General features: G+C 37.5%; 1 protein-coding gene across 1 annotated transcript in view; it reads left to right on the forward strand.

Annotated features, from left to right (window-relative positions):
• fgf22 (fibroblast growth factor 22) overlaps window positions 1–21,942 on the forward strand; it is a 134,782-nt gene that overhangs the window by 35,029 nt on the left and 77,811 nt on the right. The gene's annotated exons all lie outside the window — the stretch shown is intronic.

Genomic DNA, 21,942 nt, shown 5'->3' on the forward strand with positions numbered 1-21,942 from the left:
AAATGTGAGCAAATCTGCCGGGTCAAAAGTATACATAAAGCAATGTTAATATTTGGTTACATGTCCCTTGGCAAGTTTCACTGCAATAAGGCGCTTTTGGTAGCCATCCACAAGCCTCTGGTTGAATTGTTGACCACTCCTCTTGACAAAATAGGTGCAATTCAGCTAAATGTGTTGGTTTTCTGACATGGACTTGTTTCTTCAGCATTGTCCACACATTTAAGTCAGGATTTTGGGAAGGCCATTCTAAAACCTTAATTCTAGCCTGATTTAGCCACTCCTTTACCACTTTTGACATGTGTTTGAGGGTCATTCCCAACTGAGCACAAGACCTAACCTCCGGGATGATGATTTTAGGTTGTCCTGAAGAATTTGGAGGTAATCCTCTTTTTTCATTGACTGTCTGTAAAGCACCAGTTCCATTGGCAGCAAAACAAACCCAGAGCATAATACTACCGCCACTATGCTTGACGGTAGGTGTGGTGTTCCTGGGATTAAAGGCTTCACCTTTTCTAGCCCAAACATATTGCTGAGTATTGTGTCCAAAGAGTTCAATATTTGTTTAGTGTTTCCTCCAGAAGGTTTTATCTTTGTCCATGTGATGTCAGATGAAACAAAAATTAATCTGTTTGGCCACAATAACAAGCAATATGTTGAAGGAGAAAATGTGAGGCCTTTAATCCCATGAACACCACACCTACCATCAAGCATGGTGGTGGTAGTATTATGTTATGGGCCTGTGTTGCTGCCAATGGAACTGGTGCTTTACAGAGAGTAAATGGGACAATAATTCTATTGTATGCGTTATATTTTATATTGCTACTATTGTACATTTTTAGTCTACTTTATATACCTGCATTATAATTTCCATCCTTACCCTTTCCACCATTTGTAATTGAACTACTGTGTGGAACAATTTCCCTTGTGGATCAGTACATTTTGTCTAAGTCTAAGAACAAAAATAAGCGGTGAGTCATTTTCTTCCAAGTGTTTGATTTCATAAACACTATGATAAATAAATAAATAAATGGGTTGTACTTGTATAGCGCTTTTCTACCTTGAAGGTACTCAAAGCGCTTTGACACTACTTCCACATTTACCCATTCACATACACATGGAGGGAGCTGCCATGCAAGGCGCTAACCAGCACCCATCAGGAGCAAGGGTGAAGTGTCTTGCTCAGGACACAACAGACGTTACGAGGTTGGTACTAGGTGGGGATTGAACCAGGGACCCTCGGGTTGCGCACGGCCACTCTTCCACTGCGCCACGCCGTCTCACTATAGCAGGGGTCGGGAACCTTTTTGGCTGAGAGAGCCAAGAAGCCAAATATTTTAAAATGTATTTCTGCAAGAGCCATAGAATATTTTTTTTAATACTGAACACAACTAAACACGTGCATTTTTAAGTAAGAGCAACATTTCTAGAGTAAAATAGGTCTCTTATTCTTTGTCATAACATTGTTATTCTGAAGCTAACTGTGGAGGGAGGCGTGGCCAGCGGGCCTGCAGCGAAGCGGGGTGTCGCCAGGATCAGCGACAGGTGTGTAGATGGCCCATCTGGGCCTTGTTATCTAATCACCTGCCGCTCGGTTATAAGCAGCAGCCAGGAGGAGAGACGGGGTTGGAGCTGGAGCCAAAGGACAAGCCAGGACGAAAAACAAAAAGACAATTGCTGGAAAGCAACTGAGAGACTTATTGAAAAATAAAACAATATTGTAACCCTGAAACAGGCTCTCATGTCGGTGCTTGGTGGTCTGAAGAACCCCCAGGAGGGCAAGCCCCACACTAACCAACAGTAAATAAATAACTTCCTACCCTTAATGCAACTTCTTAAACAGGTGCGGTAGAAAACGGGTGGATGGATTAAAAATGCATGAGAATGTTTTATATTTTGAACATCATTTTTAACACTGTGATTACAAGTGGAATTATTCATTACTTATCGTGTTAAGCAATGTCAGCTAAGATTTATCCGAGAGCCAGGCGCAGTCATCAAAAGAACCACATCTGGCTCTAGAGCCATAGGTTCCCTACCCCTGTACTATAGCATAAGTGGAAGTGCAATACAAATATAAGAGGGGTTATTGTCTTTTTAGGGCTCAAACAGAGATTGGTGGGTTTTGGCTCTTTGTTTGCTGACCACAGCCATAGCCAATGTTGGTTAAAGCCAAGTATTGCACTCCAATTTGCTTCAAGTCACATTTGACAATCAATTAATTCCCTTTCCTTCACTTCATTAAATCTTAACGATGGATGATTAATTAGTTTTTATGTCTGCCTCTGATGGTGATTGTGCAATGGACGTCTGATCTCTAAAACCAGAAATAAGTTTTAAAAATAGGGTAGGAGAGTTTGTTTTGTTTTGAATGTAATAATCATTGGTTGACATCCATTTGTTGCAGGGATTTACTGTTAGTCCTCTTTCCTAATCTCTGCAGTTTAGCATTCCATTCAAAAATGGCTTTTTTTTTTCCCCCCGTCTCGATGTCCGTAAACAGATCTACGCCCCCTGCCATGATCGCATTATTGGCTTTGTTTTGACTCGGCTTGATCCGAGCCAGACGTGTCGGAAAGCCTTAAACTGCCGGCCCGGGACTAAAGCACCCCTGCTGGACGGACTTGGCATCCCTCACTGCACTTTATAGCTTGAGATATTTCAGCCTGGCACGGGAGAGGAATGTCACGCACCTGTTGCCCCACAGACAGACCGACCCTCCGATGGCTTGTTTGACTCGGTCATGCAGGAAGTAATAACAGGCAGTAAAATCAGGCGTTTCCTTCGGTCTTACGCGTGGCGCACACCGGTTGATCTCTTTTCTTATTGTTATCACAGGTGCACGAGGAAGCGCCATAAAGTCCCGATAGACTTTAAACGCGCTCTGTCGGCTGCAAATAACCCACTTAAGACACACAAACACACACACTAAATAGAGCGAGCACAACACGCAGGCCAAATATTGACTCGCTGTCAGGCAATCAGGCCATAAAATAACATCGACTTTACAGCGGCAATCCTCTTGAAATTTGTCCAAGTACAGAAAGGCCTCGGGAGAACGCCTGAAGAGGACGTTTTAGCACATTAAGGTGGAAACTTGAGATGATCCAGCATGTAAATAACTGCATCACAAACTGTCGTCGCTACATGTTTTTAGGACAATTGTGAATCAGTGAATTATATTTTATATAGCGCTTTTCTCCATCCATCCATCCATTTTTCTACCGCTTATTCCCTTTTGGGGTCGCAGGGGGCGCTGGCGCCTATCTCAGCTACAATCGGGCGGAAGGCGGGGTACACCCTGGACAAGTCGCTCCTCATCGCAGGGCCAACACAGATAGACAGACAACATTCACACTCACATTCAAACACTAGGGCCAATTTTAGTGTTGCCAATCAACCTATCCCCAGGTGCATGTCTTTGGAAGTGGGAGGAAGCCGGAGTAGTGACTCAAAGCGCTTTACATAATGAAACCCAATATCTAAGTTACATTTAAACCAGTGTGGGTGGCACTGGGAGCAGGTGGGTAAAGTGTCTTGCCCAAGGACACAACGGCAGTGAATAGGATGGCGGAAGCGGGAATCGAACCTGCAACCCTCAAGTTGCTGGCACGCCCACTCTACCAACCGAGATATGCCGCCAATTGGGGTTTTGAAGCTGGAAAGTGTGTGTGTTTACGTTTTAGACAGGAAATAAGTGGATAACTTCCTAATGCACAAGTTACGTGTACACATGGACACAACTAATCATGGAAAAAGCCTAGCCTGATACAAACTCCGTTTCCATATGAGTTGGGAAATTTTGTCAGATATAAATATAAACGGAATACAATGATTTGCAAATCCTTTTCAACCCATATTCAGTTGAATGTACTACAAAGATAAGATATTTGATGTTCAAACTCATAAACTTTATTTTTTTTTTGCAAATAATAATTAACTTAGAATTTCATGGCGGCAACACGTGCCAAAGTAGTTGGGAAAGGGCATGTTCACCACTGTGTTACATCACCTTTTCTTTTAGCAACACTCAATAAACGTTTGGGAACTGAGGAAACTAATTGTTGAAGCTTTGAAAGTGGAATTCTTTCCCATTTTTGTTTTATATAGAGCAGTGGTTCTTAATATTGTTGGAGGTGCCGAACCCCACAAGTTTCATATGTGCATTCACCGAATCCTTATCTAGTGAAAAATAAAATGATTTTTTTTTCAGACTCAAGAAAAAAAAATCATATGTTTTTTTTACTGGTGCACAAACATGGACATCACCTTGTTCAAAGAACAAAACCAACACAGTGCATGAACTCACAACAAATTACACACCTTACACACATGACCATGAATTGCTTAACGTGGACCCCGACTTAAACAAGTTGAAAAACTTATTCGGGTGTTACCATTTAGTGGTCAATTGTACGGAATATGTACTGTACTGTGTAAACTCTTCCTTTGCAATCTGCTAGTAAAAATTTCAATCGATTAATCCAACACCCTGCAAATCAGATGGAAAATTAGAGGGAACATTGTTTGGGGAGTATCCATAATACGCTGATAGGGAGAAGTTTTTATTTACACGATAAGTCCGATGTGTCTTTACCTCTGTGGCGGAGGCCCCGCCGAACCCCTAGGGTTCGATCGAACCCAGGTTAAGAACCACTGATATAGAGCATTCAATGTTGGTTTCCGGCCATGCCGCTTACGTGGAGTGATTTCTCCAGATTCTCTGAACCTTTTGATGATATTATGGACCGTAGATGTTGAAATCCCTTAATTTCTTGCAATTGGACTTTGAGAAACGTTGTTCTTAAACTGTTTGACTATTTGCTCACGCAGTTGTGGACCAAGGGATGTACCTCGCCCCATCCTTTCTTGTGAAAGAATGAGCAATTTTTGGGAAGCTGTTTTTATACCCAATCACGGCACCCACCTGTTCCCAATTAGCCTGCACACCTGTGGGATGTTCCAAATAAGTGTTTGATGAGCATTCCTCAACTTTATCAGTATTTATTGCCAGCTTTCCCAACTTCTTTGTCACGTGTTGCTGGCATCAAATTCTAAAGTTAATGTTTATCAGTTTGAACATCAAATATGTTGTCTTTGTAGCATATTCAACCGAATATGGGTTGAAAAAGATTTTCAAATCATCGTATTCCGTTTATATTTACACCTAACACAATTTCCCAACACATAAGGAAACGGGGTTTGTACAATGCTTCATGTAAAAACGGCATTCGGAATATTCTGACCGATGTAATTTAGATTGGAGCGCATGAAAACAGTCTTTCCGGAGTCTGGACAAATCCACAAACCTCAAAACCAGAGAAGTTGGCACGTTGTGTAAATCGTAAAAAAAAAAAAAAAAAAACGGAATACAATGATTTGCAAATCCTTTTCTGTCACGTGCGGGTCGCATCTCTATGCGGGGTCGTTCCTCCAGATGCAAAACGGACCACTCCGGATTGAAAACTCTAAGGTGGGAGATGATTTATTAATCAAAAATCATACTCCGTAACAAAAAGACAGAAACAAACAAAATAAAAGTGTGCCGATCCCACGGGAAGCTAAGGCAACAACTTAGCACAGGAATCCAAAACAGGAATACACCAACAAAACATTTGCATACCGCAAACAATAAAGCCAACCCCGACTGTGGCGAGCAACGTGAATAAATAGCTCTCTGATTAGTGCTCAACAGCAGGTGAACCTGCCGAGCACTAATCAGAGGCAGGTGAAACCAATTAGTACCCATGGTAACCAAAATAAACACCCAAAGTGCACAAAACAGGAACTAACAGAACAAAACATTTTCAACTTATATTCAATTGAATGGACTGCAAAGACAAGATACTTGACGTTCGAACTGGAAAACATTCTTTTTTGCAAATGTTAGCTCATTTGAAATTGAATGCCTGCAACATGTTTCAAAAAAAGCTGACACAAGTGGCAAAAAAGGCAGAAAAAGTTGAGGAATGCTCATCAAACACTTATTTGGAACATCCCACAGGTGAACAGGGTAATTGGGAACAGGTGGGTGCCATGATTGGGTATAAAAGCAGCTTCCACGAAAGGCTCAGTCATTCACAAACAAGGATGGGGCGAGGGTCACCACTTTGTGAACAAATGCGTGAGCAAATTGTCGAACAGTTAAAGAACAACATTTCTCAACAAGCTGTTGCAAGGAATTTAGGGATTTCAGCATCTACGGTTCGTAATATCATCAAAAGGTTCAAAAAATCTGGAGAAATCACGTCACGTAAGCAATGATATTACGGATCTTGGATCCCTCAGGTGGTACTGCATCAAAAAGCGACATCAGTGTGTAAAGGATATCACCACATGGGCTCAGGAACACTTCAGAAAACCACTGCCAGTAACTACAGTTCGTCGCTACATCTGTAAATGCAAGTTAAAACTCTACTATGCAAAGCCAAAGTCTTTTATCAACATAAGCCAGAAACGCCGCCGGCTTCGCTGGGTCCGGAGCTCATCTAAGATGGACCAATGCAAAGTGGACAAGTGTTCTGTGGTCTGACCAGTCCACATTTTAAATTGTTTTTGGAATCTGTGGACGTTGTGTCCTCCGGACGAAAGAGGAAAATAAACATCCAGATTGTTATCGGCGCAAAGTTCAAAAGCCAGCATCCGTGATGGTATGGGGGTGTATTAGTGCCCAAGACATGGGTAACTTACACATCTGTGAAGGCACCTTTAATGCTGAAAGGTACATACAGGTTTTGGAGCAACATATGTTGCCATCCAAGCAACGCTATCATGGACGCCCCTGCTTATTTCAGCAAGACAATGCCAAGCCACGTGTAACAACATTGTGGCTAGAAGTAGCAACAACACTGCAGACTGTGAATGGACGTTCCCTGCTAGCTAGCTAGTCATGTTTTAAAGCACATATTCCTGAGGGTGTTTCAGTGTTACTGTATAACTTCACGTGTATTTTTAGTTGTTAAGCCAAAATGCGTCCGTTATCCCTTTTCAGTATACACCCTGTGTCTGTTTGTAAATACTCTGTGATTATGCGCTGCCGAACATGTCGCGATACTCCAGAGTGTAGTATCGTTTTTGATTCATTAGTACGGCGATACTATACCAGTACCGGTATACCCTACACTAAACCTTCTATCTTATTTATGTACAAATACACAATAGATGTTTTACTTTTGTTATGTTTATCTTATGTGTATGTTTTCGGTCTTACAAACCTAAATGAAGGAAGAAGTGTAAAGAAATAAAACTCAAGGAGAAAAATCATAAAAAAAGAAGGAACATCAATCCTCAAAAAAACTGGAGCTTCTTTTTCTTCATGCTGTTAACTATCTGCACACGTTGGAATCAAGGAGTGGAATAATGAATTTATTGAGGGAACAGCCGACGTGTTTACTTTGTAATAGGTAAACACAAAGAAATATAACCTGCAAAGGCATTTTCTGACGAAACATCCACATTTCCATGTCCGGCCCCTGAGGCCTTGGACTCTCGAAACTGCGGCCCTTTTCATTATGGAGTTGAATAGCCCTCTCCTACAGTGTGAACTAAATCACAAACCCATGCATATCAAAGCCATGTTGTTTTAAGTATCGCAATATTTCTTTCTAAAGCAGTGTTGACAATCTCTTCTAAACACTCACCCACGTGCTGTTATTTAGGGTCGTAAACATTAAATCGTAAGCAACTATTCAGACCTTTTCATATGGTAAAATGCAGACTAGGAAAACATTGCTAGAATTTAGCTTTTTTTTTTTGACAATACAGTTCCAGAAACAGAAGTTAAGCAGGTTGATGTTGCAATAAAAGAGCGCTTTAGCTCTTAATAAACTAAATGCAATTGTGTGGTGTTTATGAAACATGTGGGCATGATCACACATCCACCAGGACCTGCATTTGATCTTCTCTGCTTCCCGAGCAGCAGGGATGTGAACATGGCATCTCTCCGCTGCTCTTTGAAGGTGTGTACATTTGGTTTGCATGTGCCTGTGTTTATACACAGCATCGAGTGGACCCTAAACTACAAAAAATGTGCGCTTCCTCCCAAATGACTAATATGAACCAGGCTTTAACTCACACACCATTGTAATGTTTGTGAGTGTGTGTGTGTGTGTGTGTGTGTGTGTGTGTGTGTGTGTGTGTGTGTGTGTGTGTGTGTGTGTGTGTGTGTGTGTGTGTCTCTACCCTTTTTGAGACATCAACAAGGAAAAGTACCTTCCATATGAGGACCAGTGAACAAGTTAAATCATGGCCTAATACGGAAAACTATTGCATCTAATAGAGAGCCAAATACTAGAGTCCGTGAACATTGCTCCAAAGTCAGGGTGTTTTGTTGATTTAAAGGCCTACTGAAACCCACTACTACCGACCACGCACTCTGATAGTTTATATATCAATGATGAAATATTAACATTGCATCACATGCCAATACGGCCGGTTTAGTTGACTAAATTGCAATTTTAAATTTCGCGCCGAAGTATCATGCTAAAACGTCGCGGTATGATGACGCGTGCGCGTGACGTCACGCATTGTAGAGGACATTTTGGTCCAGCACCGTTCACAGCTATAAGTTGTCTCTTTTCATCGCATAATTCCAAAGTATTATGGACATTCTGTGTTGCTGAATCTTTTGCAATTTGTTCAATTAAAAATGGCGACGTCAAAGAAGAAAGATGTAGGTGGGAAGCGGTGTATTGCGGCCGCCCTTAGCAACACAAACACAGCCGGTGTTTCCTTGTTTCCTTGTTTACATTCCCGAATGATGACGGTGAAGCTTTACTATGGAACAGAGCAGTCAAGCGAACATGGTTCCCTACCACATGTCAACCGGCAGGTTTCGGTGAGAAAATGGTGGTAATAAGTTGGCTCTTACCGTAGAAATGAGCGGAGAGCTCGTGTCATTCCTCCTGCACCTGCGACTCTCTTGCCTCCTCCCACCGGCTGCCCCCGACCGTTGGATGCTTCCACCGTGGAGGAGGGAAAGAAAAAAAAATCTCAGCCCGGCCCCAACGGCTGCTTTTGCCTCTTCGAGAAACGTGGCTTCCCTCAGAGACACTGGTGGTCACCACTCCTGTGGCCACACCCCTCCGACTTTCAGGTTGTAGAGGTACGACCATACAATCTCACTAAAACACTAGTAACACAATAAGCAGATAAGGGATTTTCCAGAATTATCCTCGTAAATTTGTCTAATAACATCTGAATCGCTCTGCCGTTTAGTTTTTTTTTTTTTCCTAGTCCTTCACTCTCACTTTCCTCATCCACGAATCTTTCATCCTCGCTCAAATTGATGGGGAAATCGTCGCTTTCTCGGTCCGAATCGCTCTCGCTGCTTGTGGCCTTGATTGTAAACAATGTTCAGATGTGAGGAGCTCCACAACCCGTGACGTCACGTGCACATCGTCTGCTACTTCTGGTACAGGCAAGGCTTCCTTTCAGCAAAAATCTGGCAATATCGCGAAATGATCAAGTATGACACAGAATGGACCTGCTATCCCCGTTTAAATAAGCAAATCTCATTTCAGTAAGCCTTTAAAGAGCATACAAAATTTAAAGAGCATACAAAAGTAAACATTGACAGGTGCAAAGACAGTAATATATGATAAAACAAGCCAAAGAAGGACTTCCCCATTCATCCCTGGAAAAACCCACCAGGTGAACAGAGGATTTTTACGACTTCCGGTGCTGACGTCAGACAACCCGCGTCCCATATGTGACCGTAGGATGAACATATACACTACGGTACTAAGACTAAAGTGGCCATTAACAGGTTGTCATGAATTGATTAACGTGGACCCCGACTTAAACAAGTTGAAAAACTTATTTGGGTGTTACCATTTGTGGTCAATTGTACGGAATATGTACTGTACTGTGCAATCTACTAATAAAAGTATCAATCAATCAATCAAGGTAGCTTCTACAGCTGGGTTACCCAAAATACGGCACAGGGGCCATCTGTGGTCCGTGACTCGTTTGTCATCGGCCTTAAGCACATTAAAAAAACATAAAAATAGAGATCTCCTTTGGTGAAATCTAACAAACGTTAGGGTGGTCCCAAAATGGACAGATTATTCAACATATGAAACAACAAGGGTGATTAAAAATATGAAGTGCTCCCCCCTGTGGCCAACATAGGTAATAACATCTATGTGTAAGAAATTAAAATGCGCCCCCTTTGGCCAAAATATATTTTAAAAATAAATATGAAAATAGAGACACACTGTAATAACTTTCAGTAAATAATGAAGATTAAAAATAATCCCACAAAAAATTATTAACTAAATGCTTACCTTTTTTATATTTGCACAGTATGTATATACAATTAATGTTGTAAATAGATATATTTGTATTTCTAGAAAGAGGTAAACATTTTTCGGAGGTCTCAAGTGTGTGTTTGTGTGTGTGTGTGTGTGTGAGTGTGCAGATGTAGTCGGGTGTTTTTACCCAATGTGGAGGGGGCATGCAGCTCATTAGCAGACACGGTGTCGCATTAAGTGTTGCACCAGGATCGTTAACATCCATCAGGAATGTGAGGATCTTTGTTCTGATGCTTCACTCCTCACGGTTTTCATGACTTATGTCGCCGATTGTGCTTTGAATAGACGCTCGACAGACACTTTCTTTATTGGGTACACTCACCAATGCTGATCTAATCCAATCATTTTGACTGTAGAAAAAAACGATAAAGCTCGAACTCTGTCAATAAAGTTGTTCACCCCTATATTTTTTATTTCAATGTTCTTTTTTTGTGTTTGGATTTTTAATCATAAATTCTACAAAAAATATCAATACATTTTGGGTTTTGATCCAAATTAGAGTCACAATAATGCATTTATTCATCTCCCAATAATATTGATGTGTAGGAAAACTGTTTTAGATATTTACAGGAGATATAAAAACAAACAAACAAACAAAAAAAGAATGAAAATAATGAAAATAATAAAATAAGTAATAAGATAATAGCGCTGCAACTATTGATTATTTTTTAGTAGTCTATCATTTAATCTGTTTGATTTTGTCGGATAAAATATATTTCATAGAATATATAAGGAGATATAGTTGAAATAAACAACAATGTTTTTGTAATAAATGCAAATCATCAATATTGAAATTACATGTTTACCATGTGTGCATTAATTAAAAAAAATGGTTTTAATGATCTATCGCTTAATCTGTTCGATTTGTCGGATAAAACACACTTCATAGTGTATATAAGGAAATATAGTTGAAATAAACAATGTTTTTTTTTTTTATAAATACACATCATCAATTTTGATATTACATTTTTAACATGTGTGCATTGATAAAAATGCTTTTTTAATAAGACAAAGTCCAACAATTATATGAATTTTCGAATAAACAGCGATTCTTATCTGAAACAATTCTTAATTGATTAAAAACTATTTATTCATTTTTATTTATATTAATATATATATATATATATATATATATATATATATATTTTTTTTTTTCTCTTTCAACCTTCTTAGGCAAATTATATTGTTTTTGCAGATTTATTCACAAAAAAGAAGCGTTGGATACTTGCCTCGTTGCCTTATTTGTATTTGACTTCATTAAATGTTTGGGTAGAATTTTATTAAACAAAACCAGTTTTCCTTTAAGTAATAGAGAAATGTGTCACGGTAGTTTATCGGAGGAATGTAGTTAATCATAGAACTGGAAACCGATGTTATTAAAAAGTATGGATTTTGAATCAAGAGGCGATTCTTAATCGAATCGCTTCCCCTTATATTTGGATCGAATTGATACGCGTAGTCCCTAAAGATTTACAGCCCTAATGTCGGCTGTTTGCCGCCTCACAGATCACATCAACCACACAAAACTGTACGCTCTCTGCCAGGTCCATGCAGAAACTATATGGCCGTATTTGGAGTTCCAGGTACGAGATGCGGTCTGGTTGTTATCAATTTTAATGAGTTCACCGGCGTCAAAATGTAAACAAATGCCATTGGTGTATCTTCACCTAAAATCCACTGTAATGATATCAAGTACAGGAGCGTATCTAGTCGATACTACTATGACTACATTGATTACTCGTTAAACAATTATTCGAAGCAACATAATAATAATCAAAGCTTCATTCTAATCAATTGAATCAATTTAATTGATACTTTGTTGGAGCCCTAATGATAAGAATACAAATAATAAGACTATTAAAGAAAACCAGATGAGGCAATTCCTTAAGGAATTGTGTGTGAATGCTCCAATGCTGACAGAATGTAGTATGAATAATAGTTTGAATGTTGGAATGGTTTAAATGTTGAGGAGTTTTAATTTCCAGGAAAAGCGGAATTTGATTTGAAACTTGGGAACGTGTTGGTTGGATGAGTGCAATGTGTTGATGTTGGAATGGTTTGAATCGGTTGAAAAATGTACGAATTGGGGAAACATTTTAAAAATGGACAATTAATTTTGAATTCTTGAAAATCTGGGAAATGTTCAAAGTTGTTGAAGAAGAGCACACAATTTTGAACAGGTTGAACATTTTGGAGTCGAAACGGTTTCAATCGGATGAAAAATGTGCAAGTTGTGGAACTTTGAAAAATGTCTCATTCTTTTATAATGGGATTTTCATGGAAATTTGGAAATTTCGGGAAAAGCGGGATTTTTTAGGGGGAAAATGTTAAAAGACTTGACAGTTCTGAATGAGTTGAAATGGTTGGTGTTGGAATTTTTCAAATCGGTCGAGAAATGTTGAAGTACTAAAATTTTTAATTGACAAAATAGTATTGCGGAATTCCAGGAATTTCGTGAATTTTTACAGTTCATAAAACAACTTAATTTTTTTGTCCTAATTAAGAGGAGTGTTTTGACCTTAGAACAGTTGAAGTGGGTTGAAAACTGTGGGAGGAGTATTTGCCAGAAAAAAGATTCCAAAAAGGGTTTGAAAAAAATCTGAATTTTGCCAATTCTTGGAATTTTTTTGAACTTGGAAAAATCCTAGTTTGAATTTCCAGAACGAATGGAATGTGTTGATGGTGGAAGATCTTGTATCGCGTGAAAATTGTGGAAATGGTGGAAGTTTGAAAAATGGTTAATTCATTTTCAATGGGAAAAATGTCCCTGAAAACTGGGAATTCTTGAAAATCCGAGAATTCTTTTTAAATTGTTGATAAAGAGCACACAATTTTGAACAGGCTGAATATTTTAGTGTTGAAACAGTTTGAATCGGATGGAAAATGGGGGAGTTGTGGAACATTGAAAAATGTCCCATTCTTTTCAATGGGAATTTCATGGAAATTTCAGGAAAAGGGTAATTTTTGTGGAAAATGTTAAAAGACTTGAGTGTTCTGAATGAGTTGAAATGGTTAGTGTTGGAATTTTTCAAATCGGTTGCGAAATGTTGAAGTAGTAACATTTTTAATTGACAAATAGTATTACAGAATTCCAGGAATGTCAGGAATTTTTCCAGTTCATAAAACAACTTCGTTTTTTTTCCTGCTTATGAGCAATGTTTTGACAGTAGAACAGTTGAAGTGGGTTGACAAATGTGGGAGAAGTATTAGCCAGAAAAAAGGGTCAAAAAAGGGTTTAAAAAAGGGAATTCTGGGAATTCCTGGAATTTTTTTTAACTTGGAACAAATGATAGTTTGAAATTACAGTATGAGTGAAATGTGTTAAAGGTGGAACAGTTTGAATCAGTTGAAAAATGTGGAAATGGTTGAAGTTTGAAAAATGGCCATTTCATTTTGAATGGGAAAAATGTCCCTGAAAACTGGGAATTTTTGGAAATCTGGGATATTTTTTTAAACTGTTGATAAAGACCACACAATTTTGAACAGGCTGAATATCTTAGAGTTGAAACCGTTTGAATCGGATGGAAATTGTGGGAGTTGTGGAACATTGAAAAATGTCCCATTCTTTTCAATGGGAATTTCGTGGAAAATTTCAGGAAAAGGGGAATTTTTTGGGAAAATTTTAAAAGACTTGACTTTTCTGAATGAGTTGAAATGGTTGGTGTTGGAATTTTTCGAATACGTTGAGAAATGTTGAAGTAGTAACATTTTTAATTGACAAATAGTATTACAGAATTCCAGGAAATTCAGGAATTTTTCCATTTCATATAAAAACTTCGTTTTTTTTCCTGATTAAGAGCAATGTTTTGAAGGTGGAACAGTTGAAGTGGGTTGAAAAATGTGGGAGGGGTAGTCGCCAGAAAAAAGGGGCAAAAAAGGGTTTAAAAAAGGGAATTTTGGGAATTCCTGTAGTTTTTTTTTTCAACTTGGAAGAAAAGATAGTTTGAAATTACAGGATGAGTGGAATGTGTTAAAGGTGGAATAGTTTAAATCAGTTGAAAAATGTGGAAATGGTGGAAGTTAGAAAAATGGCCATTTCATTTTGAATGGGAAAAATGTCCCTGAAAACTGGGAATTCTTGGAAATCCGTCAATTTTTAAAAAAATTGTTGATAAAGAGCACACAATTTTGAATGTTTTATAGTTCAAACAGTTTGAATCAGATTAAAAATGTGGGAGTTGTGGAACATTGAAAAATGTCCCATTCTTTTCAATGGGAATTTCAGGGAAATTTGGGAATTTTGGGAAAGTGGGATTGTTTTGGAAAATGTTAAAATACTTGAATGTATTGAAATTGTTGGTGCTGGATTTTTTTCAAATCGGTCGAGAAATGTTGAAGTAGTAACATTTTTAATTGAGAAATAGTATTACAAAATTCCAGGAATTTCGGAATTTTTTTCCAGTTCATAAAATAACTTAGTTTTTTTCCCTGATTAAGAGGATTGTTTTGACAGTAGAAAGGTTGAAGTGGGTTGACAAATGTGGGAGGAGTAGTCGCCAGAAAAAAGGGTTAAAAAAAGGGTTTAGAAAAGGGAATTCTGGGAATTCCTGGAATTTTTGGGAACTTGGAACAAATGATTGTATGAATTTCCAGGATGAGTGGAATGTGTTAAAGGTGGACTAATTTAAATCGGTTGAAAATTATGGAAATGGTGGAAGTTTGAAAAATGGCCAATTCATTTTGAATGAGAAAATTGTCCTGGAAAACCTGGAATTCTGGGAAATCTGGGAATATTTGGAATATTTTAAGGGAAAGCCCACGATTACCGAATAGGATGAACAGTTTGAAGTTGGAATGGTTAGAATCGGATCAAAAATGTGGAAGGTAGAGCGCACCAAAATCTGGAGAAAAAGAAGACAAATAAATAGATACATTTTGGTTTAAAAAAACAAGTGTGTAAATGCTTTGGAGCAGGGGTATCAAAGGTATGGCCCGAGGGCCAGATCAAGCCCGCGAACAGGTTTTTTCAGGCCCACGGGACGAGTTTGCTAAGTATAAAAATTAACCTGAAATGTTTGAATGAAAGAAACAGCTGTTCTAAATGTGTCCACTAGATGTCAAAATAGCAATTCTTTATATCTTTGTAGATGATACTACATTTGTAGAAAATAAACCACATGATGTTAGTACATCAGTCGAGGAAAATGATCAAACTTCATAAATAACATACTGTAATTTGATTTTAATATACCGGTAATTTTTTTTATCTTGATAGATTGAAAATGAACACCAATGACTTGACTGGTTAACATTACCACATCATTTCCTCAAAAAATATAAATAACGACAGATAAAGTATGTATACTATTAACCGCAACAGCTAGTTGTAAAAATAAAAAAACTACCAACATTATGATTTGTGCAATTGTCCTTGTTCTATTTTCAAACAAAAGAAAAAAATCTTTATTTTTAAGTTATCGTGCCGGGATTTTACCAGTCTGGTTCACTTGGGAGTGGATTTTTCTCCGCGTGGTGCCCCGATCTAAAATGAGTTTCACACCCCTGCTTTGGAGCAATCACACAAGAATGATAGATCATGAACTACATTTTGCAAGTTTGATGATGACCACGATGTATTCCACTGGACCTCTTTTAATTTTGCCAAAAGCTAACAGCTTCCAATAATACAAGCGGTAGAATATGGATGGATGGATAAAATTAAATAAAGAGGCACCAATATTTGCGTGTCTGAAGAAATGTTACTAACATAGTAGTCAAAATAATTAGCTCTCCTACACTTGTATTGGATAGCATTAGAGAGTGTACCTAATGAAGGGACTGATTTCTATTTTTCTGTGTTATTGCATCGGGGTGAAGGCCGCCGTTTGGTCAGTGGAGCAAGAGACAGTTCTGACAAGAGTCCTGACTTTGTGTCGGCGCCCTCCGTCACCTCTCTGTGCGCCCGTCTCATTTGAATATTAATGTGGGCCAAGCCGGGGCCAGGCTTTCAGGTCTGTGCTTGCTCACCGGAACACACCTGAGCGTCACACATTGCCGCTCCAAGCTGGCTCGGATTTTAGAGTTGCAGCAAGAACTAAGTTAAAAAAAAAAAAAAGAGCTGACATGACTGACAGTGTTTTGACACCAATAAGAAAGTAGCACACTTTCAAGTAAACTCATATCATGCAATGTATCATATACATTGTAAAATTAATGATTCAGAATATGACGGATTAATTGATTCCTGAAAGTGTAAAAAGTCACCTGAAAATTGTGATATGTGACAAAAAGATTGATCACATAAGTGATTAAAACAAATTCTATTAATGCGATTCTGTGTTTATGCATTGTTTTTTTAATGGTGTTTCTTTTTTTTACATAGGAGATAGACATATATACATGTATATACATTTACATATCTGTATATGTGTATAAACAAATATGTATGTATACATACATACATATACATGTATGTACAGTGGGGCAAAAAAGTATTTACTCAGCCACCGATTGTGCAAATTCTCCCACTTAAAATGATGACAGATGTCTGTAATTTTCATCATAGGTACACTTCAACTGTGAGAGACAGAAAGTTTATACCAAAATGGATACATGGATGATACAGCAGAGGATTGGGAGAATGTCATGTGGTCAGATGAAACCAAAATATAACTTTTCGGTATAAACTCAACTCGTGGTGTTTGGAGGAAGAAGAATACTGAGTCGCATGCCAAGAACCTCATACCTACTGTGAAGCATGGGGGTGGAAACATCATGCTTTGGGGATGTGTTTCTGCTAAGGGGACAGGACGATTGATCCGTGTTAAGGAAAGAATGAATAGGGCCATGTATCGTGAGATTTTGAGCCAAAACCTCCTTCCATCAGTGAGAGCTTTAAATGGTTGACCAAATACTTATTTTCCACCATCATTTACAAATAAATTATTTAAAATTCCTACAATGTGAATTCCTTGATTTTTTTTTCACATTCTGTCTCTCACAGATGAAGTGTACCTATGATGAAAATTACAGACCTCTGTCATCATTTTAAGTAGGAGAGCTTGGACAATCGGTGGCTCACTAAATTATTTTTTGCCCCACTGTATATACACACACATATATATACACATACACATGTATATAAATATACACATATATATATATAAACACACATACATACATACATACGTATATATATATATATATATATATATATATATATATATATATATATATATATATATACACACACAAGTGTGAATGTAGTATGTCTATCTGTGTTGGCCCTGCGATGAAGTGGCGACTTGTCCAGGGTGTACCCCACCTTCCGCCCGACTGTAGCTGAGATAGGTGCCAGCCCCCCCGCGACCCCAACAAAGGGAATAAGCGGTAGGAAATGGATGGATGGATGCATATATATAATAGAATAGAAAGTACTTCATTGATCCCTGGGGGAAATTCAGCACCACAGTTCGCTTAAAATAAACAATAATAATAACAAATAATACATAACATATATTATATGTATAATATATAATATATGAATGGTATAAATATATTCTACATTTAAGTGCAGTCAAGGAACATATGTATTATACAGTCTGATGGCTGTCGGTATGAAGGACCTCCTGTGTCGTTCCGTGTTACATTTTGGGAGTCTGAGCCTTCCACCGAACGTGGTCATTCTCTCTGCAAGGTCCGAGTGTAGTGGGTGGGAGGTGTTGGCCATAATGTCTAGGAGTTTTGCTAGACTTCTCCTCTCTGACACCACCGCCAGAGAGTCCAGCTCCACTCCCACCACGTTACTGGCCTTCTCTACCAACTTGTCCAGTCTGTTTTTGTCCCTCACTCTCAGCCCGCTGCCGTAGCAAGCCACGGCATACAAGAAAGCGCTCGCCACCACCGACTCGTAGAACATCTTCAACATCTTTGTACAGATCCTAGCCTCGTGAGGAAGTAGAGGCGGCAGCTTGTTGTCGATGTGTACTCTGAGGTATATATATATATATATATATATATATATATATATATATATATATATATATATATATATATATATATATATATATATATATATATATACGACATCAAGACACTGCACACAAGGGCCAGCAAGCTTAAAACAAGGCTTTTTGGTGGTCGTCTGATTGTCTTCCATGCTTGAATTTGGCTCAGGACATCCTATTTAAACAAGCCACAGCTGCAGCGGCAAGAGCAGCAGCAGAAGCAGCAGCAGCGCACCAGCTTTCTGCAATTTAGTGGCATGGCGAGGGAATGACCTCAGACTAATGTGGATTCCACCATGCCTGCCACTATTCCCAGGGCAGCAAAGTGCAGGAAACTGCAGAAGCCGTGAGTCACAAAGGCGCTCTGCTTGTAACTATCTGTAAAAGCCTTTGATAGGCGGGCCGTTGGCTTGTTATGGATGTGATGCATGATTTGGAGGGCACTTTGCTCTCGCTGCTCCCCTATACTCCCCCATGCCTTGATTAAAGAAAAGGCCTACTTAGTCGGGAAGATTGGTACCACACAGGCACACACTGTTGGTTAACCTTTTTCACCTCCGCTATCCATCAGTTTCATTGCCCCCCTGTGCCGCCGTTCCCCCCTCAGGTTGGCCTCTAGTTTTACCGTTCCTGCATGGTGGAGCCCCCCTACAAGCTTGTAAATGTTGGGTTTGATCATCAGAGGGACAGCATCCTGGAAGTTAAATACAATCACATCCTTGGCTAAGGCGGGGGTCGGCAACCGAAAATGTTGAAAGAGGCATATTGGACCTAAAATACAAAAAAAAAAAAAAAAAAATCCGTCTGGAGCCACAAAAAATTAAAATCCTTATATAAGTGTTATAAGCTGTTATAGCTGTATTAGCCTACTATCTATTATATTTAAAATTCTTATATAAGTGTTATTATGAAGGCAACATATAATGTAAGTGTCTGTATTAGCTACATTAGCCTACTATCAACATGAATTAAAAAATCTTATATAAGTGTTATAATGAAGGCAACACATGATGTAGGTGTCTATAATAGTTACATTAGCCTACTATCAACGTGAATTAAAAAATCTTATGTAAGTGTTATATTGAAGGCAACACATGATGTGTCTATATTATATTGCCCCACTATTAAAATTAATTTAAAATTCTTATATAAGTGATATAATGAAGGCAACACATGATGTAAGTGTCTGTATTAGCTACATTAGCCTACTATCAACATGAATTTAAAAATCTTATATAAGTGTTATATTGAAGGCAACACATGATGTAAATGTCTATGTTAACTGCATTAGCCTACTATCAAAATGAATTAAAAATTCTTATATAAGTGCTATAATGAAAGCAACACATGATGTGGGTGTCTATATTAGCCTACTATCAAAATGAATTCAAAATTCTTATATAAGTGATATAATGAAGGCAACACATGATGTAAGTATCTGTATTAGCTACATTAGCCTACTATCAACATGAATTTAAAAATCTTATATAAGTGTTATATTGAAGGCAACACATGATGTAAGTGTCTATATTATATTGGCCCACTATTGAAATGAATTTAAAATTCTTATATAAGTGATATAATGAAGGCAACACAATGTAAATGTCTATCTTAACTGCATTAGCCTACTATCAAAATGAATTAAAAATTCTTATATAAGTGCTATAATGAAGGCAACACATGATGTGTGTATATTAGCCTACTATCAAAATGAATTAAAAATTCTTATTTAAGTGTTATAATGAAGGCAGCACATGATGTCAGTGCCTTTATTAGCTGTATTAATCTACTATCAAAATTAATCCAAATTCTTATATAAGTGATACACTGAAGGCAACACATGATGTAAGTGTCTATACTAGCTACATTAGCCTACTATCAAAATTAATTAAAAATCTTATATAAGTGTTATATTGAAGGCAACACATGATGTAAGTGTCTATATTATATTGGCCCACTATTGAAATTAATTCAAAATTCTTATATAAGTGATTTAATTAAGGCAACACATGATGTAAATGTCTATATTAACTGCATTACCCTACTATCAAAATGAATTAAAAATTCTTATATAAGTGCTATAATGAAGGCAACACATGATGTGGGTGTCTATATTAGCCTACTATCAAAATTAATTCAAAATTCTTATATAAGTGTTATTATGAAGGCAACACATGATGTAAGTGTCTGTATTAGCTACATTAGCCTACTATCAACATGAATTAAAAAATCTTATATAAGTGTTATAATTAAGGCAACACATGATGTAAGTGTCTATATTATATTGGCCCACTATTAAAATGAATTTAAAATTATTATATAAGTGATATAATGAAGGCAACACGATGTAAATGCCTATATTAACTGCATTAGCCTATTATCAAAATGAACTAAAAGGCAACACATGATGTAAGTGTCTATATTAGCCTACTATCAAAATGAATTAAAAATTCTTATTTAAGTGTTATAATGAAGGCAGCACATGATGTCAGTGCCTATATTAGCTGTATTAATCTACTATCAAAATTAATCCAAAATTCTTATATAAGTGATATACTGAAGGCAACACATGATGTAAGTGTCTATACTAGCTACATTAGCCAACTATCAAAATTAATTAAAAATCTTATATAAGTGCTATAATGAAGGCAACACATGATGTAAATGTCCATATTAGCCTACTATCAAAATGAATTAAAAATTCTTATTTAAGTGTTATAATGAAGGCAGCACATGATGTCAGTGCCTATATTAGCTGTATTAATCTACTATCAAAATTAATCCAAAATTCTTATATAAGTGTCTATACTAGCTACATTAGCCAACTATCAAAATGAATAAAAATCTTATATAAGTGTTATAATGAAGGCAACACATGATGAAAGTGTCTATATTACCTATATTAGCCTACTATCAAAATTAATTAAAAGTCTTATATAAGTGTTATAATGAAGGCAACACATGATGTAAGTGTCTATATTAGCCTACTATCAAAATGTATTTAAAAATCTTATATAAGTCCCGGCCTTCCGCCCGATTGTAGCTGAGATAGGCACCAGCGCCCCCGCAACCCCAACGGGAATAAGCGGTAGACAATGGATGGATGGACATAAGTGTCATAAGGAAGGCAACACATGATGTAAGAGTCTATATTAGCTGTATTAGCCTACTATCCAAATTTATTTTTCAATGTACAGTTTGCATTGTTAATATTTTTAATCAGACTTTTGAATATGGATTAATAATTGTAATTAACAGGTTATCACTCACTCACATTACTTAAATGATTAAAAAAATAATTTCTAAAAATACTAATCAACCTTGTTTTCTTTTCAGTGATATAAAATTTATCAGAGCTGTTTATCTATTTTATGGAGGAATGCAGGTAATCATAGAACTGGCACCCACTCTTATCAAAATATTTATTGAGTTTGAAACGAGAATGGTTTGAAATGAGAATTGATTCTGAATCGATTCGTTACCTACAAGGATCAAATATTGTAGTGCCCCAAAAGATAAACAGCCCTAATAGATATAACCTGGGAGAAATAATGACTTTATCCCCTGATAGGTTTGTAGGTTTACACCCGGGCAAATACATGATTAGTTTTAATTTGTATAATAGGATTATATTAGGCTTCACGGTGGAAGAGGGGTTAGTGCGTCTGCCTCACAATACGAAGTTC

This window comes from Nerophis ophidion, linkage group LG26 (assembly GCF_033978795.1).
Source record: "Nerophis ophidion isolate RoL-2023_Sa linkage group LG26, RoL_Noph_v1.0, whole genome shotgun sequence".
In the NCBI taxonomy this organism is placed as follows: domain Eukaryota; kingdom Metazoa; phylum Chordata; class Actinopteri; order Syngnathiformes; family Syngnathidae; genus Nerophis; species Nerophis ophidion.